Genomic DNA, 22,111 nt, shown 5'->3' on the forward strand with positions numbered 1-22,111 from the left:
GGGGTACGTGGGAGGAACTTGAAGGGAGGGAGGGAGTAGAAAAAAGTATGTAAATACAGTACTAATGCTTGGAATTATGAAAAATAATGAAATAAAACGAAGGAGCTAGGCTCTATGACACTAATTCTGAGAAAAAAAATTCCTCACAGGAATTCTCAGCAGCTTGTCTTTCAGTTGATTACAAACCCAGTCAAGTCAATAATCAGGATTAACCATCACAGTGTGGCAAATCAAAATTAACACAGTTTTTTTTTTCTAGCAAATAGCTGGATCTCAGCCAATACCAAACAGTTGAGCTTCACCTAATCACCAGCAGCCATTGATTCAATAATAAACAACTAATGGAATTTTGCACTGTAACTAGTATTCTGTACTTGACATCTATGTTCAGCTTTAGTTCAATGTCCAATTTGCTAAGATCTCATTGACTCCTGGTTTTGAGTGTTAGCCAATCCATGACTGGTTCTTTATTACATATGTTGCTGGATTTATCCTGTATACATTATCTTTAAAACAGCAGAAAATTCCTCAAAAATATTTCAATGTCTCTTTTACTAGAGAAGACACATTTTTAAAGATCAAAAAGTTTCACTTGTTGTGCTGGATAGCTTTAGTGTCAACTTGACACACCTCGGTTGAAGGATGCTCAATTAGGGAATTGCCTCCATTGGACTGGCCTTCATTTTATTGATTGTTTAGTGATGTGGGAGGGCCCAGCCCACTCTGGGCAGTGCCACCCATGGACAGGTGGGCCTGTGTTGCTTAAGAAATTAGGCTGAGCACAGTCCAGGGGAGCAAGCCAGTAAGCAGTGTTCCTCCTTGTCCTGTGCTCCAGCTCCTGCCTCCAGGTTCCTGCCCTGAGTTCCTATCTTGGGCTCCCTGATGAACTGTGACCCAGGATATGGAAGCTACATAAACCCCTTCTTCCCCAAGTTGGTAGTGGTCAGACTGTTTTTTCACAGAAATAAAGAAACAAATTAGGACACTAGTTTTGGGTTAGAGTAATGGTCTTGGGAACATGAGTATTGTATGGGAAATGATGCAAACAATATTAGGGCAGAATGAACTGTTTTACATTTTCCATTGAAAATTAAATCATTCATATGAGATTTGTGGCATTAGTTATAAAAATAATTAAGCAACTGTCTTTGGGAAACTCTTAGGCAAAGTCATGAGACTGAAACAGAAAATATTTAAGCCATTGCAGTCAAGAGAGATGAATGTAAAGAGATTAATAAATTGTGGTTCGGATTCCCTTATATCCAGTCTGAATGTGTCAGTAGAACCTGGGATGTATGGTTTAGGGGCTCTTTCATTTCCCTGCTCCTCTGTCCTCTTCTCTCCTATTCCTCCCTTCCCCTTCCTTTCTGCCTCTTTCAGTCCCATCTCCTTGTCTCCATTTCCATCATTTCTTCTAGGCTATCTCTTTTGTAAGATCATTCCTTTGAAAATGGCTTAGCTCTTCAGATTTCAGTCTTTAAAAGTAGTTAATTCTGTTCTGGTTTCCAATTTTTTATAGCTTAAAACATTTCTATACTTCAGTTCATGTAAGGTATGACAATTTAATAAGTTCCTAGAAATATTTCTATTCATTATCTAACATGTTTAAATTACTTCAGAAAGTATGCTGGCATTATAATCTATAGTTTGTATTGTTGGTGTTGTAAGTAATGTTCTATCAATAACTGACATTCACACTCCAACAAAACTGTTTTTGAAATAATTGATTAATATTGCTATTTATTTAAGAGAGAATGGAAATAAAATCATAGGACCTTGGCTTGTCAGTAAAATTTTGGTGTTATCCTACATGAATTAATAACTTGCATTTTAAAATTCTGGGATGTCTTTAGAATCTCAATTGCTTATATTTATTTTTTTTCCTTTATAGACTTGATAATTGTAACACAAATGTTGGCAATTTTATTTTTGAAATATTCAACATAAATTTTGATATTAGACTTTCATGTCCTACTTCTTAGATGTCAAGGTTTATGGAATCATTATTGTTTCAATGACTATTTTAATGATTATTTACTCAATTAACAAGAAGTAAATATTGACACTAGGATAAAAAATTATGAAGTTTTAATCAGGATGAGTGTGCTAGGGGAAAAACCTGAGACTAGGAATAAACACCTGCAAAAACTGTCACCTTGTGTGGTTTAAGGCAACTGGGAATTAAATCATCATAGTAGGAAACAGTTTCTTCTTGATTTTATTCAGAAATAATCAAATATGCATAATTAATCTGAATGCACCATGAAAAGAGACTTTTTTCCTCCTTTTTGTTTCATCATTCTAGAACAGTACATGTAGAAAGTACATATATTATTTAAACATATGCATACATAGCATATACAATGTATTTGTTGTTTTCCTGCTGCAGTGAAAAAATATCATGGAAAAGCAACTGAAGGGAGGATGGGAGCATTTTGCTTTCAATCTGAGGGTACATTTCATTATGGCAGGAAAAGAAGAGTGGGAGGAGAAAGAGACGGTTGTTCCCATTGTATCCATAGTCCTGAAGCAGAGAGAGACAATTGTTGCTCATCTTTCTTGGTTTTCTTCAATCTCACACTGAACCTATGAGATGGTACTATATTCAGGACAGGTCTTCTTTGTTCAGTCAACCCTTCCTGAAAAATACCCTCATAGATACACACATAGCTCATAGATACACACATAGTATTGCTTGTATGGTGATTTTAAATTCCATGAAGCTAGAAATGAATAACCATCACACACAGCTGTTTGAGGATATATGACTATCTAAATATAGCATACTTCACTAGCAAAATAAATAAACGCCTACTATCTCAATCCAGAAGAACAATAAGAAGAAAAACTATGATAATTAAACATAGTAAGATACAAGGAAATCTTTCTATATGTTAAACCAGATAGAGTAATGATTCTTTATTATTCCATTCATGGAAAAATTTCATTCTTAACTTATGCTTACTGAAAAAGTAAATGTGTGTGAGAGAGAACTCAAAAGGAGAACAAAGTATAGTGAATCATAATTTTGAAATAAAATTATGCTCCAAACAACAACAAGCAACTGCACGTACAAACAACAAGGTGACTGTCTCCATATTTACATGGAATTTTTGGAATTCTATAAAACAAAATCCAAGTGTGTGTGTGTGGCTTGTGGGGTCAGGGATATGAAGATGATTGAGAGTTTCCAAGCTATTCTGTATGAAATACACAAAAAATTTAATTTAAAAAATTATTAAAAAAAGAAACCAAAAATAAAGTAAAATAAAAAATTCCAGTGTGATAAAAAGGAGATGCTATAACGAGAAAAGTTACAAATGCAAAAAAAGTGTATTGTTTATTTTATTTTTCTTATTCCTTTGACCTGACAAGTCATAATTTAAGGCAGTAATGTGTTTTGTTTTTCTGTCTTATGGTTTGAGGGGACAATTCAATATTACAGAAAATATGTGGCAGCAGGAGACCAACAAGTCACAGTTAATTGGCAGTCTATACACAGACAGAAAAAGGAACTCGGGTGGTGCTACAAGTTTAAGCCCTGCCCCAGTGAGGAATTTCCTCTAGTGAGGCTCTACCTTCTAAAGTTTCCAAAAGTCTCTAAGTCAGTGCTAGCCACTGGGATCCAAATGTTCAAACACATGATTTTATGGGGGAAATGTTCACATTCAAACCCCAATAATAAAGGTTATATACTCTTGGGCAACAAGCAAAATGGACACCACAATTACAAATTAAAATATCCTGGGTATCTTGTTACCAAATTTAAGGGCACAAAGAAACTCAGTGATAAAATGAATGAAGTGATTTTATAGATTAATATGGGTCAAGCTATATATTATTCAATACTGCACGTGTGTGTGAACATTTGAAAATTTTTTGCGTATTTTTGATCCACAGAAAGTTTATAACAAATATTACTACCACCAGCAGCACAATAATAAGAATGTGTTGCAGGTTAATTTCATGAGCACAGTGCTATTTGAAAAGTACTGATCCATAGGTAGTATGAATTGCTTACACATTTAAGATATGACAATCTTAATTGGCAGACCACTGAATGAATTCAAAAGAGAAATAAAATTATCTAAAAATTCAAAATGTCCATATATTATGCTAATATAATGGATGGGGAATGCCACATTTAAAACAAATTAATAACTTTCTATCTTCACTACACATGCCTTTTTTTGCTTGCCAACATTACAATAGAGTCTGGAAATATAATATTAGTTCAATAGTTCCTCCTTACTTCAAAAGATGTACAAAATCCTCACCAGTGACCTATAACCAGATGTTTCTTGGGTAAACATTGAAATATTTGTCATACAAATATTTTGTCATACAAATGCATTTTGTCATACAAATACAAAATATTTGTCCTGAGGAGATGAACAGGTGTTTCTGCTACTACACCCTTCCCAACTTATTCCAGTCTTGAATACAGAGCAACACCAAGATCTCAGATAGATCTCTCAAGTAAATATATAAACATGTGACAATGAAAACAGTGGGCAAAAATACAGATTTGATGTACACTGAGATGCATACAGGACTTGTATCAACTGTAGCTGTGGTTTACTGTAAATAACAGGGAAATAGAATGAAGTTACCTTTAGCTCTTTTAGCCAAATTTCTAAAAAGTGATGTGAACTCAAAGTTCTGAAACTAAGTCTAAGGCAGAGAGGGAAGATAATGATGCTTTGCTAAGTCATTCTCTCTACATGCAGTCTGCAATTTAGGTGATTTAGTCACATAATTTGTGGGCCTGCTGGGTTTGAAAAGACAATGTATGTACCCTAAATTGCAGCTAGCCCAAGAAGGATGGAAATAGTTGTAACAGCAGGAATCACAATTGACAAAATTAGACAAAGGGAGGATCCAGGATCAGGCCTCGGCACCTAAGACTATCATTTCCAACTGACTCCAGACAATAGCAATCATAGGAAGGGGAAGGGGTATAGCAAGAATAAGGAGACCAGTGAGTAGAAAATAAGAAACCTTAAAGACTATGTTTAAGCCAACTTCTTGGAGATGGATACTTATATAGGAACTGAATGGAGGAAAAAAAACCCAGACCATAAGTGATTTTATAGGAATAATACCAATTATGACTTATGACAGACTATGATATTCTATCATCTACTACAAAAGTTCAACATTAATCTGGAAAAATATTCTTCTTAAATTTCATCCTAAATGGTCATGGGAGATAAATGGTTAGCAAAATCTTCCCAATGTCACAAGGAACAGATAATAACTATAAATAGGAAGGAGATCCCAAGATGGCAAAATAGGATATAAAACAGAAAGGGGAATGGGATGCAAGAAAGAGTAATACAATATGATCAAACTTATTATATGTATGTATAATATAGTACCTTATTGTACAATTAATACATGATAAGAAGAAAATATTAGAAATAAGTCTGTAATTTGAGGGTATGGAGACATGTGTATTAGGAGCACTTATCAGATTAACTTACATTTTGTTCTCTCCTCTCAATCATGAAATGATAGGCTTCACTCTCTACTATGTATTTATCATTATTCTATTTCTTTAATTGGATGTTTTTAACATCTTCTGGTCCTACAAATACTTCCTTTTCTTTAATATTATAAACTGTTTTGTTACATAAGACCATAAGAATTTAATTCAATTATAAGCATCTTCAGAGATTTGAAAAAAAATATTAGGCATTTTAAAAGTAATGAACTAGAAAATCCTTGTCCAAAAAAATATTGTTGAGATTAGGCTGTGCCTTTCTCTATTTTAGTCCATATTATGTAAAATAGTGTTTTCTCACATTGTGTCTTGCTCTGACAGAATACATCTGATAAGGCGCTTTTGACTCCAATTTGGTATTGGAGGATGACTGTGTACTTTAGTGAACATGCAACACCATTTATTCAATCAAGACTACTAAGTGATTCATTTCTGGGACTAGATAAGGCATCATATAAGCTTATGAGACCATAGAGGTGAAGTGAGATCATAGGGGCACATGGCTCTATGATTTTATGGGAGATATCAGGTCCAAGGTGATGGAGGCCCAACAAACCTGTCATCTAACTACACAGAATGTGCATCAAAGACCCACAGGCAGAGAAATCCTGAGAGTCTCTGGGTTGTCAGCTCTGCTCTGTTCTTGATGTTGATACAGCCTACTCTATTGCTATGTTCCAATCCTCTCATTCACACACCTGGAACTTTTGTTCATCTATTTGCCCATTTATTTTCATATGAATTTTTTTCAGTTATTTTATTTTATGTATATGTATATCGTCTACGTGCGTGCCAGTGCACCCATGTCATGCAATGCCCACAGAGGTCAGAAGAGACTGCCAGATTCCATGGAACTGGAGTTACTGACTTTTATGGACAGTTGTCAGTGGTCATTTGGATTTTGAGAATCAAACCCAGGTCCTCTGCAAGAGCAGCCAGTGCTTTTAACTGCAGAACCACCTCTCCAGCCTATTTAAATTTGACTTTTAAGCATCTACTTCTTCATCTCTCACATATAGGCAGTGTTCTTAACTCTCTGATGGTCTTTTTAGTTGTCAAATTCTATGAGTGAAATAAACTTTCAGGATGAAAGTAAAAAAAAAAAAAGTCTGAAGAAAAGACCTCAGGATTTATTATGAATCAGAATTCAGTGGGTCATTTTATTTACTAATAATTTTGTACTGTTCTTAGGAAATCTCAGCAGATAGTACATTTTCATCTGGCTGAGATAAAGAGGTGCCCATTTTCCATTGTCTTAAATGGTAGACCTTATCTAATATTCATTGAATTTTTGATGCTAAACTAGGGAACTGATTTTATCCAAGGTCAATATTGTAATGGAAGCTGATGTTCATATCGCATAACTCAGTTTGACTTCACAAGGTTGTAGTCATTCAGTGCAGGATTTATGGATTGTTTAAAAACACCTCACAGGGAAAGAATCCTGGACTACTTTAGATCTATACTAGACACAGGTTTTCAAGTGAGAAACCATATAAAATCTGGATGTCACTGTAAAGCTGACTCTCAAATCAAACAAGGGTTTCAAGGGTTTTCATTGAAGATTTTTGCTGTTTGCCTTAGAATGCTAAAAGGCACATCATAAATCTTTCACTTCTGGCAAACACAGAGAATTTTCCTGTGGCATCTCTGAAGAAATATGCCAAGCCCAGGTACATTGCACTACAAGGGACAAAATTGTAATAATGAATAGCCCATTAAATAATTTGTTGGTTATTTGAATAAAATATGAGCAGCCATTTTAATTAGATGAATTACTAGTTCAATTACCTAAGTTTTTCTAATTCCTCTGAAATCTGCCTGGTGAAAGAGAAATACTGAATCTCTACACAGCCTTTTTTAACTTGCTTTTACTGATGATTAAAGAGAAATTAAAATGAAACTTTCTCATGGATCTGTATTTCCAGATCATTACTGGTAACTAAAAAGTAGATTATAAGAATCAATTGGAGATTGTCTCACTGATTAAAATAAGACCAAATCAAGTAGTGTAGGAACATGATGCTTTTAGTCACTTAACAGCACTTTCCTATATTCAGGAAAATTCTGTCACAACCATTTGTTTCTTAGCTTTAGCCCACATTGGAGACAAGTTTTTTGTTCATTTAATGGAAATTTGTCTTCAGTAAAAAGCTTATTAAAATAAACATTTGTCACATTCTACAATCTGCCAGACTTGATTTGAGATCAATATTCTTTAGATATGTTCCAGATAACTTTGGATGAAAACATATTATTATTGACACTTCAATATTGTAAGATAAAAATAGTAATTGCTGTACATAGAATCCATATCATCTAGCCAGCAACATTTTTTTCCTTTTTAATTTCCTCCTCAACAAAGCATTCTCATAGACAAATCTTTTTTTTAATCAGAACATTTGTAACCCTGTGTCCAAGTCATCAACCATACTATTGTTTTTGCTTGTTTTTAATTAAAATGACTGCATGCTTATAGAAACTTATTGTAGATTAATTTTACTTTTAGAAATCTGAAAATAATTGATTTTATTACTAATTTTCTGGTTATATTACTAAAATTCATTTGGCAATATAATTAATTGATTCTACATACCAATTTCTATCAATATTTTCAATTCTTACTTCATTTGACTATCAGCAGGAATAAGTGTATTGAAACATTAGATATTCCTCCATTCAAAGTATTCTCCTACTTAGATCATGGTGGTGCAGGACTTAATCCCAGAATTTTGGAGGCAGGGGATGGTGGTCCTCTTGGAGTCTGAGGTCAGCTTGGGCTATGTAGTGAGTTCTAGGCTAGGATGCAGGTTCAGTTCCCAGCACCCACATGGCAGCTAAAATCTTTCTGTAACTCTGGTCCCAGGGGATCTAACTGCCCTCTTCTTTTCTTCACAGGCACTGTGTAACACAGGTGCACTTACATACATGCAGGCAAAACACTCATACACATAAAAAAATAAGTAACTAAAATATTTTTAAAGTGTTCCCCTATTCCTTCAATGTAATGGTTTTACTCCTAGCTAAGTAATCACCTAAACACAATTGTTAGAAATTTAACAAGTGCTATGTTTATTAAGTATGTGATAAATTAATATAAACAAATAATAAAAGTAGAGGCAGTGACTGAAAAATGCTAATTGTGTAGAAATTGATAAAAAGATTAAAAATAGTCTATGATTCTGATGAGATTGCCTATGTATGTTATTTAATCTTTGACGAACATAGATGCAAATATTCTCAATAAAATACTTGTAGACATGATGCAAGAGTAAATCAACAGTTTGTCCATGACAAGAATTTGATATCAGACAACAAAACAGTAACAACAAAAACAAAGAAGCCCAGATGCCCAGGTCACAATGTAAACATGCAAATAATATGAAAAACCAAGGCAATATGTACCCATCAATCCTATAAGTCTTAGAGAAGCATTCTACAATAAGAGCTATCTGGAATAACCTCAGGGCACAGAAGTTAAAAGAACAATCAAAACCATGATCAAAGAATTATAGGATTTTAAAGAACATACAAACAGCTCAAGAAACTCAAATAGAATAGGAATAAACTTCTGAGTGAAGCTCAAGGAAATACAAATATACTGCAAATGAATTGACAAAGATAATTCAGAATTTGAAAAGTGAAAAATATTCTATAAATTATAGGCAAAGAAGAAGGAAGAAAATCTCACAGGTCAATGGCACTGAGCAGATCTTCCCAAGGATTACGAAAAAAAAATCCCCTAAAATAAAGACATACACATATAGAAGCACACAGAACACCAAATAGGACCCAGAAAGAAACTCCCCACTGCATAGCATAGGATAAATATTAAATATACAGAACAAAAAGAGAAGGTACTAAGATTTCCAAGTGAAAAGTTATATAGAAAGAAATGAATTAGAATAACAACTGACTTTTCAATGCAAATTTAAAAAGTCAAAAAGGTAGGGACAATGTATTCCAATATCTAAATGACCACAGATGCCAAGCCAGATTTTTAACCCAGAAAATAATCTTTCATAGAAGGAGAAAGAAAAAAATCTTTAATTTATATAAACAGTTTGAAAGAATTCATGTTCACCAAATCAGCACCTCAGAGACTACTCCAAGCAATCCAAAGGACTAAAGAAAGGAAAAACCATACCCAAGAGGTTACAGAAAGAAAATAAATGAAATTTTAGTTATGGAAAAAGAAAAATAGTATGAAGAATATAGTCAGAAAATGAATGACAGTAGCATAGAAACATCTTACAATAATAACATTAAATATTAATGGTCACAACTCTCCAATCAAAAGGCAACAGTTAGTTGAATGGATTAAGAAATATTTACTGTTTCAGGAAAGAAAACACCTTGGAGTGTAAGGATGGAAAAAAATAATCCAAGCAAATGGGATGAAGAATCAAACAGGTATTGCTATCCCAAAATCAGAAAAAAAACCTAAAATCAGCAAGAAGAGATATATAAAACTATTTCTATCTGATCAAGTGAGTTATCTACCAAGAAAACATTACAACTATAAACATAGTGCACTGAAATCTGGTGCACAGTTTCATAAAAGAATATTACTAGACTTAAAAACAGAAATTCATTCCAACACAGTAAATGTAGATGACTTTAATAATACAGTTTCTCCAATAAACAGGTAATACGGACAAAATAATAAAAACATGATATTGGCACAAAACAGACATGTAGATGAAGAGAACATAATAGAAGCCTTAAACACAAGGGGATGAAATTATAGGCACCTGATATATGACAAATATGCTAAGAAGCACACTGGAGTACAGACAGCATCTTCAACAAATGGTGTTTAGAAAACTGGATCTCCACATGTTGAAGAATGAAATTAGATACATATCTATTACCCTGTAAAAGCTATATTCTAAATGGAACAAAGACCTTAATGTGAAATCTGAAACACAGAAACTGTTAGGGAAAAAAAAACAAAACAAAACATGAGCAGCCCCTGTATGAAGTAGGTATATGGAAGGTTTTCCTATCTGGACTTTGTTTGCTCAGGAATTAACCTCAACAATTGACAAATGGAGCCTTGTTGAGCTATGAAAGGAAGCAATTAATCATGTGAAGGCAAAGTTCATAGGATGTGAAGGAATGTTTTCCAGCTATATATCTAATAGAGGATTAGTTTCCAGAATATACAAAAACTCAAAAAGCAAAGAATCAAGAAAACATGACCAAATTAAAACATGGGCCACATAATGTAAGATAGAGCTAAAAAGAATTAGTAATAGCTAAGAAATAACCTTAAAACTATTCAACATCCTTAGAAATTAGGGAAATGAAAATTAAAGCTCCTTTAAGATTTGATTTTTCTTCCTAAGAACAGTTAAAATCAAGAAAAGAAGTAACAACAAATGCTGGTGATCATAAAGGGAAAGAGAAATGCTCAATCTGTGTTGGTGGGACTGAAAACTTTTGCAGCCACTATGGAAATCAGTGTGGAGAACTATCAAAAATAGATCTATTTGTCATCTATCTATCTATCTATCTATCTATCATCTATCTATCTATTTATCATCTATCTATCTATCATCATCTATCTAGCATCCAGCTATACCAATCCAGGATATATACCCACAGATCATCATATCCTACTACAGAGATATCTGTTGATCCATATTTATTACTGCTCTATTCACAATAGTTGAGAATTTGAAACAAGACTGATGTCCATCAACCGATGAACTGATAATGAATTTATGATGAATTTATACAGTGTTAAATAATACAATGTTATTCAGCTCTTAAGAAAATAAAATTCTGGTCCAAGGTGATTCCCTCTCCAAGCACCAACTAATGCCCTTCTCAGGAATGTAGCAACTTGGAAGAAAACTTGGCATGCCTTAAGTCTTTGGAAAGCAAGTGATGCATATTTCCTTTGCCTCACTTTGGCTGCCTACATTCAAGTTTAAAATAAGAGATAAAATGAAATTCTGAAATGGCATCTTTATAGAGGGAACAGAAACAATCAGCTTGAGTGAAATAATCCAAGCTCAGGAAGACAAATTTGTATCTTCTATCTTATAAGTGGATGCTTGCTTTAAATCTTTATATATGTATGTTTCAATTGTAATATTAATAGAGATCAAATAACATGTATTGAGCTATGGTGGGAAGTGTTTATGGGAGAGAAGATAGAATTCAGTGATATAAAGAGTGAAAGAGGAATAAGCATTGAAAATTGTGGGATATGGGAGGAAAGAGGTGCCAAAATGTAGAGAGGTAATTATCACTATATGTCTTTTGAAAAATTTACATGGAAACCTTCTCCATAAAATCTCTTTAAAGGGTCATAAAATGTATACATGTAGGGGTTAGAGAAATGGCTCAGTGGTTAAGAAAACTGGCTGCTCTTGCAGAGAACCCAGGTTCGGTTCCCAGTACCTACATGGTGGCTAACAACCAGCCCAACTCCAGTTCCATGGGATCTGACACCCTCTTCTGACCTCCATGAGCATCACATAACATAGGTACACTTACGTACATGCAGGCGATACACTCATAAACATAAAATAAAATGAACAAATAAAATATAAGATACATGTAAAATCTAAAAAGAGTTTAAATTGAGTTTCCATAAAACAGTTGCACAGTGCCCCTTCTGACATTAACCGCTAGCAAATAAATAACTGATAGCAAAGAAAGATCATCACCTTTTGCTATTTTTGACCAGGGGTCCCTGCACACCCTTAAACAATATTGGCCATTGCTATTGTTCTTGTTTACTTTCCAAAACTTGATGGGAAACCCCTTTGCTGAAGACACTACATAGTTGCTTCATAGTTGTGCCCAATGTGGGGCTCGAACCCCCGACCCTGGGATTAAGAGTCCCATGCTCTACTGACTGAGCTAGCCGGGGGATATCAGGGCATAACAGGACAGGAAAGACCCATCTATCTAAAGGATAATAAGTATCTCTATGGGAACCATGACTATTCGCTAATATATGTTGCAGATCCATGGGGCGATCACTGGCGTATCAGAGTAACAGGAAAGTTCTACCCAGGTGCATTCTCTAGTTACCCTACAGCTGACTTTCATATCTCTCGACAGCTTATACCTGCAGCTAAGCCCATGCTAACTCATCATAATATTATTCTATAGGAAAAACAAACAGAGGACCAGATAAGATCAACCATGTCCTGGAGCCAATATATTCAATATGTTGCTAACTTTCTTCCCTTCACCACCCACCATAATGCCTCTAACTGTTTCTTTTGTGCATCCAGCAATAGACCTTTACTGACAGCAGTACCAGTTAATACCACCCTTCTTTACCCAGAAACAGAAAAAATATTTCACTAACTCTCATCTGATGGATATTCCTTTATTCGAAAAACTGGCTAACTATCCAATTTGCATTTCCAGCAAGAGTAAGCCTACTCATTACAAATGCCTCACTAACATTACTCTCGCCAGGACAGCATGCGTCCCCCCTCCTCTTTTTCTGTGGTGCAAAAGAAAAGCCCAACACTGTGTTAACTCTTCTTTGTCCACCTTTTGTGTGCCCATAATGATTACACCCCAGGGGTACCTATTCGGGGAAGAAGAGGCTGCCCTCCTCCTTCACTCCTGCCAGTGGAGAGAAATCTTCATCCCTTTGCTAGTGGGACTCAGACTTGCCCTCTCCCTGGGTGCCAGAGATGCTGCCACTGCTGCTATTATACAAACCCATCACCTGGCAGGAGACTTTTGAGACAAACTGGACCAGGCAATGTCATCCACTACTGACAGCCTTGCGTCTCTCCAATGACAAATGAACTCTCTTGCTGGGGTTGTGCTCCAAAACAGAAGAGCACTGGACTTAGTAACTGCTGAACACGGGGGGACGTGTGAAGTATTGGGAGAAGAATGCTGTTTTTTGTGAATGAATCAAATGTTGTTGAGACCAATGTTAATACACTCAAAAAATTTCATAATGATCTATTTTCAAGATTTCAACCCACTGAACAATTAGGTTGGTTTAGTAACCCCTTGTTTTCATGGCTCCTACCCTTTGTTAGCCCCCTGATCATGCTGTGTGTCATTTTGATGCTTGCTCCCTGTTTCATACAATTTCTTCACTGACAAATTACTACCATTGCAAAAATTACTAACAAGCAGGTCATGGTCAATTATCAAACTTTTGATTCTCCTGAGATAGCTGACAAAGCTTGTGATGACACGTCTCCATTGTAAAACAAAACAGGGGGAGATGTTGGGGAACGCTGCTGTTAGGGTTGTAGTCCTCCATTTCCAGATGGCTCTAAGGGGCTCAGCGCTATATGGAAGGACTCCCCTTCTCAGCGGGGGTTCTCCTGCTCTCTTCCTGACTTACCTGGAAAGTGCAGCCAAGCAGGGATGCCTGACCTTATTTGGAACATGACCTTTGGCATAGTTACCTGGAGTAAAAACTATCCCCAGGTTTTTTCTATATGATAATTAGGCATTGCCAGATAGTCGGATGATAGGAGCCTACTGCCCCATGTAAATAAAGAATACTATGAGCACCTATCAGCTGATGCATTGGCTACTGCCTCCACTGTATATTTTCCCTAACCCCTACTGAATAAACAGAGCTGTTTCACTGAATCTGGAGCTGCTGCACTGAGTCCGGAGCAGCTTGTATCACTGAACATGCCTCCCTGGTAGGGCTTTCTTCCATCAGTGCTCACTGGCTGTCCCCATTCATCGCTTCTGCTCCCTTTGTCCTCATGGACTGGTGGCCAATGACCCACAAGGGAAGGGAGAGACCCCACAAGCTGGCACTGACCTGAAATCTCTATTGGCTAGGTTCCATAGTGCTGTGCATGCTACTAGATGAGAAAAATAATCATCAACCTTACCAAACTTTGCACTCTGAAAATTATAATAACAAGTGGTCTGGAAAATATGCCACTTAGTGAAAACATGGCACAACGTTATGGGACTAAACTACCACTTTCTGATTGGTTGTAAGCCCTGTTTCACAAGATGGGTCTGATACGTTCCATTGTTTTCAGGGCCAATAATCTGTAGTTAAGGAGATTGCAGCTGAACAGTGGGAACCCACTACTATTATTCTGCTAAACGGACATAGAATTAAAACAACTGCTAATAACTTATTGTTCAACCCATATATTACTACACATCTCACCAGACAATGTTCTTCTTACAGTAGGTGAGAACACAGATTAGGGCAGAGACTCACAGCTATTCAATGTACAGAGAATAACAAACTTCTGTGCTCAGTTCTACAAATGGGACACTTATATCAACCTATTTCCCAAGACCAAGTGATCACTCCAGAAGGTGGGCAATTACAAGGCAAGACCATTTTACAGATGGAAGATCAGCTGCATAGCAAGTGTAGCAGTGTGCACAAGACTTACATTAGTTTAAGCCAGACAAAAGTCCTTGCATATTGGGCAGTAAGTGGTTAAGGAACCCCAACCATTGCTAAGGAACACTTGGCAATTGATAGTTGTCATGGGAGGAAGAATCACTTTTCCTTTTTTTAAGAGCATGACACCAGGCTGGTTGACCAGGATCCAGATGATGGACCTGATAAAATTAAAAACCAAACCAGGCATGCATACATGTAATCCCAGTACTTGGGAGGCAGAAGATTGATCTCTGTAAGATGAAGGTCAGCCTGGGCTACATAGTGAGTTCCAGGGCAGCAGGGGCTACAGGGAGATTCTATCTCAAAAAACAGACAAAAAATTTTAAAAACAAAAATTAAATATCCAAAAATATTAAAGTGGTAAAAATAACAATAAAAGAAATAAAAATATTACAAGCTGTAATTGTTAGACAATGGAGTGAAAAACCATATGAGTTAAGTATGCTTCTCAATTTTTTGGTGAATGATTAGCAAAGTGATTTTATATATTTTAATCAAGAAAATCATTATAAAATGATGTTGTGTTCTCACACATAGCAGACCCTCACCCTGCATGACTGAGATTTTTCTTAGTTCAATGTGACTCTAAGGTCTTTTTTTCATTCCTCTGATCATTTTTTTTTCAACAATACACATAATTTTTTCATTCACAAGGCAATCATGAAATTGTTTTCTTCCTTTTCTTTTGTCTTTTGAATGTTATAGTACTAGTAAGACAGAAGTATTTTGCAAATTGTAATGACATGCACATCCATTATCACACAAACAGAAAATGAACTATGAAATTAGTTCTTATTTGCAGAGATTTGGTTTCATGAATCACTCTTAGTTTACAATCATTCAAAAATATTTGGCATCTAATATATTCCTGACATACATATAAGTAACAGAAATGAATAGAACCCTATAATTTCTTTACATAGGATATTTATACACATAAATAGAAGACAGAAAATAAATAATTATATACTAAGGGATTTATAAGCTAGTTGGAGATATAGCATGTAATTATGAGTATCATTTGATGAAAAGCCCTGTTCTAATTCAATTTGCGTTTGTATTGTGTTCTTTTATTTATGATTGTATGTCACAAATATAACATAAAAGTCTATGAAGACTTTGAACACCAAATGCATATATGCTTTATTTATTTTAATATATTTATTTTTCCAAAAAATGCCGACTTTTTACATTCAAAATAAAACAATAAAATGAATGATGACAAAATGCAAGTTACAAAAAGATTTCAGAAAATTGACCTGAGCTGTTAAAGGGAGAAGTAACACAAACTCCCATAAAGATATTCAAGCACACAATATCTGTTGATATTTCAAACAAGAAACAGCGCTCAGCAGTATTTTTACCACTTACTGACATAATTTTACAAAACTACATTTCTTATCTTTGTGGGGAGATAATCCTTAAGCATGTAGAACATGATTTTCTTATGATACAACCAAGGTTAGCATAGCCAAGTTTTAAAAATATACAAATATATTTGAAATGCAACAATAATAGATCTCACATAACTCTTCCAGGATATTCTGTACTTCCTGTGAACTTGATGAGGGAATGGTCTGTGCTTTATTCTGTGCTGTATAAGCTTTGTCTGACAACACCTGTCACAGTACAAACTGGACAGTTGCTTGTTGAGAGTTAACGAGTTGAACTATAAATAGTCTATGGCATTGTCACTATTGGTAAACACAACCCAAGTTATAAATAATTACCTAGGGACAAAACCAACTGTCACTCACTGCCTTATTTATCTTACTTAACTGCAGGCACTACAAAGCTTGTGGAACACGCACAGACATGCACACACACACACACACACACACACACACACTCATGAAACTTTTAAATCTGAGAGTATAGTAAGAAATTTAGATTCACAAAGGTAACTTAAGCACATCATTTATCTATCTTTATTCCTGTGAGGAGGCCAAAGCTTAAGGTTCATCATAGACGGCAGGACAGAAATATTGTAAGAACCAGTGAACCAGGACTATTGCTTAGTGTATTTTGTGTGTGAGTGTTAGTGAAAAAGGGAGAGAGACAGAGAAAAAGAGAAACACACATAAATATTTGTGTATTCTTTAATTATAAAGAATTATAATTATAATTCATTGTAATTTTTAATAATTAAAGAATAGGTTACAAAATTGAGAGGAAGTGGTGCTATAGGAGGATTTGGACCAGAGAGGATCGGTTGAAATCATGTAAATACAGTACTTGGGTGTGAAATTCTCAACAACAAAAAAAATTAAATATAAAAATAAATCTTTAGAAAGGAGGCAAACATTTCATTGTGTTTGTCTGATTCACTGATATATATGAGTAAAAAACTTTTAGTTTTGAAATTCAATAAGATAATATTATCTTTCATTCTCTCCTCTAATCCACCAAACAAATAGAAGTTTGTCCTTTTATTTTGACAATGCTGAGTGTGCTGAAATGTAGTCTTCTACAAGGTGCAGAAGCACAACATCTGCTTCTAAGCCTTGCCATTCTCTCTGGTCTTTTAACACAGCAGTGCTGACCTATACTGCACCTTTCAATATTTTTACAGTCACTTGAAAATGCATACATAATGATCTATATTCCTTATGATTCCATTGTTCTAAATTGTTTTGTTATTCAATTTTAAATAACAAATACTATTTATTAATAAAGCTATACACAAAATAAAAGTGTGACAAAAGCCAGTTTTGAAAAAAAATTCCATACAATCAGTAGTCATGCCAGGATATTAAAAAGTCAGTGATTACTTATGATTAATAATATATTGATGATTTATATATGTTTTAATTAGTTTTATCAAATTTTGTTGTATTTTATACAGAGTATTTCAAACAATCTGAATCATCTTTATAATCCCCTTCCCACTAGCACTCTCCAGTAGTCCCCCGACTGGGACCCATATACTATGTCCTGGGTGTTAAGGCCCAATGCGTCAACTCAGTGTGCCCAGACATTCCCCAGTGCAAGTCCATCCACTTGCAGTTTAATCACATCCCTCTCATCTATTTATCCAAACAGCTATCATTTTCTTTTTTTTTTAAACAGAGCATAGGATGGGAGTTTATTTTTACAGGAGTGGGCACCCCTCCCCCCAATTTACAGCTGCACTGGAAAGCCCACACACAAATACAGATCCTGTGACTTCCCGACAGCTGCAGAAATGGTGAGAGAGGTGCCACCTGGCATTCTCAGCTTATATATCCTTAGCCTTTCCCCCACATGCAGCTAAGGTCAACTGATTGGGTGGGAGGGGTAACTGAATTGCCCCTTGACTCCTTGATGAGCATGGGAAGGAGGTGTGACTATATTTTCCTGGCAGAGTCGTTGGAGTACACTTCCAGTTAACACTCCACCCCTTCCTCTGGCATTTATAAAATTTACAAAATTAAATGCTTATAAATATATATCATCCTACAAATCAATGACAACGATCCAGGGAGATTTCCTTCTGGATTGTAGTATACAATTTGAAATGAGTCTAAAATAATTTACTTCTAAGATGCATTTATAGATTTCAGGTGATAAGTATTTAATTACACAATTGTCAATATTTATTGTGCTTAATATTCAATTGATGTCTTTAATTAGCATATATTCCCCAACCCCAACCAAAGAGACAGTAATTATGTAGAAATTTTCAGAAATGCAGGCTGTGATCTTATGTGACCCTTATAAAAAACGCTGGCTCACATATCCTACTGTAGTTGTTAAATATTGCATTTCACTTACTATGACTTGGAATGTTGAGAGTTAAATTCAGATTATACCACTGCTTTTTCCTGAAATCAATCGCTGCAATTTCAGAGTGTTATTTTCTATCTAGTAACAAATTTCCTTGTTCCAATCTTAAGTCAAATCAATGTTTCCACATTGTAGTTTTATCTGTTTATTTCTATTTTATGTGCATGAGTGTTTTGTCTTTATGTATGTGAACAGCATGTGGAGGACATTGGATACCCTGAACTAAATCTATGAATGTTTGTTATCTGTCAACAGGTGCAGGAAAGTAAACCCAGATCTCTTGAGTAGCAGCCATGGTTATTAAGTACACAACCACCTCTCCAGCCCCAGTTTCCACAATTTAATAAATAAATAAACAAGTAGTATCTTCAGCAATAGAGCCTTATCATGAAGTTCTGATGCATTAGAATAACTAGCATTGCTTGAGGTTTTATGGGACCCCTTGTCAATAACCTCAAAAGATAGAGTACTTTCTCAGCACTGAACCTATTATTTGCTAGTCTACGGAGTCTGATAGGGTTCATGTGTCCCTGTCATAAGTAACTCCTTTAAATATCTTTTATATATATTTGATGGGTACATATTAGAAGTTCATATAATTTCCACATGGTTTTTCAAGCATTTAGGTGTTAGTTATCCCTCCCCATACTCCATCCAATGCCCTGATCCCCATTTACCCCATTCAACAGCATTATTTTCTTTTTCCACTTTATATCACTGCATTCTATCTCTACTTCCATGAACCCTGTTCCCTAACTCAAACTCATGACTGCGCATTATGCTCCTGACCTGCCTGGATTTTCCAATTAAAACATGTTTATCTGAGGATTGAAAGCTAGCATCCACTTATGAGGGAGAATTATGCAATATTGGCCTTTCCGGATCTAGGATATGTCACTCAGGATGATTGTTTCCAGTTCCACTCATTTGCCTGCAGATTTCATAATTTCTTAGCAGTTGGACAGTATTCCATTATACATCAGTTGAATAATATTCTGTTATACAGTAAAAAACCTACCACTGATGACATTACATACATGATTTGTAGAACAAACGAGAAGAAATCAAGCTGGTATTGGCTGTAAAGATTCATCTCTGCCAGCTAGATTTTACTGTGATGAAAGGTGCTGTGTGCTACAGGAAGAGCAAATTAATTATCAACCTTGCCCATTTTTGAATTCTGCAAGCTACAACAATGTTCCTGACAAGATAAATTCACTGGTGAAATAGTGGTACAAATGTTGTGAGAGTTTGGTGGTTTGAATGAGAATATACCCCATGGGCTCTAAGTATTTCTACATTTTGTCTCCAGTTGGTGGCACTGTTTTGGGAGGCCTTAGATGATGTGGTCATGCTGGAGGAAGCACATCACTGGGGGTGGGCTTAGAGTTCTTAAGCCTTGGCAGATGTGCAGTTTCTCTCTTGCTTCCTCTGCCTTCTTGAAGATGTGAGAGCTTAGCTTCTGCTCCTCCTCCAGCGACCTCTGCTGGACTGACTCCTGCCACTTAGGAACCATAAGCTAAATAACTCTTTTTTGTTGTTTTTTTTTAATTAGAAGTAGAAGAAGCATTTCATTACAACAGCATTAACCTATTCAGTAACATTTTTCTGAGCTAGGGTACATCTCTTTCAAAATTGGCTGTACATTTTTAGGTTTACAGATGAATTATTATGCTTGTACAATCTTTTGCTCATTATAAACGTGGTAAGACACAAAATTAAATGAGGTTTTAAGGTTTAAAAACGATCATTTCGTTGTTAAAATACACAGTTTCATACAGAAAAATGCATTTTAAGGCAATTGACATTGAGACGTTTTCACATGCGTTTCTAATCTCTATATATATGACTATTACTGGTCACAGTTGCTTACTTTCTGAGTTCCTTGGCATCTGAGTATGAATATAAACTCATCCGATAGAAAGCCTTCCTCTCCCACTAGAGCCTCCATACTCTGTCATCCCTGCCACTGCCACTGTGTTGTCAGGTCCCCCATCTATGCCCCCCATCTGTCCTTCTGGTAAATCTAGTCAGCCAGAGGTCCCTGTTCCAGGAGGATCAGCTGTTCCTCATCTACAGCAACCAATTGTCAGTATTCCTTTGGATAGAATTGGGGTCTGCTGTTCATTTTTCCAGTAGTGTGTTCGGTTACTGTCTGGAAGAGACTTTATCCATTCTGGCAAAAACTCGACTGAAGGTATCGCCTCTCTGGCTTTGCTGTTTGTCAAGTAACTTTTAGCTATATATATGTATGCTCTTATGAAATTATATTGTCCCCTTTAATCTTTGGTTATACTTCCCTTTTGGGCATTTAAGGACATACAATTGGACCAGATAAACTGATTTGTTTTTACTCTTGAGGTCGTTTGAGGATCTGTTCCTCAGGGGTCCCATGGGCTTGAGAGGAGCCCCTGGCTCCTTTCTTTTACCAGTTCCATCTATGTGAAGATAAGTCATAAGCCCTGCTCGAACATTGTTGGCTTCTCTTGGAAGCATGGAGGAAATGATTCCTCCGTGTTGACCCTCCTCTTTATACACTGGACACTGGTTCAAGTCCATCTCGTGGGGTCTCCTTGGCCTCCTTGATCAAAAGGTCAGATGACCCACCACCATTACAGGACGTTTTGCAAAAAGTGTCCTTTATGTCCCTCTGACCAAATTATTATAGGCCTAAAAGTATGTCTGTTAAACATCCAAGAAGGTTAGTTCCACCAGTCTGGTACTTTTAATTACTGTGTGTCATGTAGATAATCTTGAGCAAAGACAAATTATTCTCAAATAAACCTTATCTAGAGATATATTTCTTGATCTATTATGTATAATTTGTCAGTAGATTGTAGGAATAATATGGTTCCCTCTGGTTTTCATGACTAGCTACGCATTGTTTCTCTCTTATATCGTCTAACCTCTCTATCATGGTTTTCCCACCTAAGGTGCCCACACTTCCCCCCCGTTTCTTCCTTACTAATACCCTTGTTCCTATTATCCTATCTCTGTTGAGCTTCTTCTTTCGCCTTATCCCCTAGGTTCCTCATATACCCTTCCTTCCCCGCTCCCTTAGACTAACCCAATTTTTGTCCCTATCTCCCTTATTAAGGCCTGTTACCTACTATTCTTCTCCTTCAGGTTATTTCTTTTCCTTTACCTCACTGTTTCCTTACCCTTGTCCTGGTTCCTGGAGTTATGTCCGTTTGCATACTTATTTATCAGAGTCTGATCCTAGGATCCACATATGAGGGAGAACATATGTCGATGTTTTTTCTGAGTCTGTGTTACTTCACTTAGTATAACAGTTTCTAGTTCCATCCATTTACCTGCAAATTTCATGATTTCATCTTTCTTTACTGCTGAGTAAAACTCCATCGTATATATGAACCACATTTTCATTATCCACTCATCAATTGAGGGACACCTAGGTTGCTTCCACCTCTTAGCTATTGTGAAAA

General features: G+C 35.7%; 2 non-coding genes across 2 annotated transcripts; one reads left to right on the forward strand and one right to left on the reverse strand.

Moving 5' to 3' along the window:
• The first annotated feature begins 11,299 nt into the window (after positions 1-11,299).
• Positions 11,300-11,440, forward strand: LOC115071420. Its single transcript, XR_003850507.1, has one exon. It is a non-coding gene; the product is annotated as a small nucleolar RNA SNORA67 (small nucleolar RNA).
• An 882-nt stretch (positions 11,441-12,322) lies between these two features.
• Positions 12,323-12,395, reverse strand: Trnak-cuu. Its single transcript has one exon. It is a non-coding gene; the product is annotated as a tRNA-Lys (tRNA).
• Positions 12,396-22,111: the final 9,716 nt, after the last annotated feature.

This window comes from Nannospalax galili, unplaced genomic scaffold, assembly GCF_000622305.1.
Source record: "Nannospalax galili isolate Female #2095 unplaced genomic scaffold, S.galili_v1.0 scaffold918, whole genome shotgun sequence".
NCBI classification, from domain to species: Eukaryota; Metazoa; Chordata; class Mammalia; order Rodentia; family Spalacidae; genus Nannospalax; species Nannospalax galili.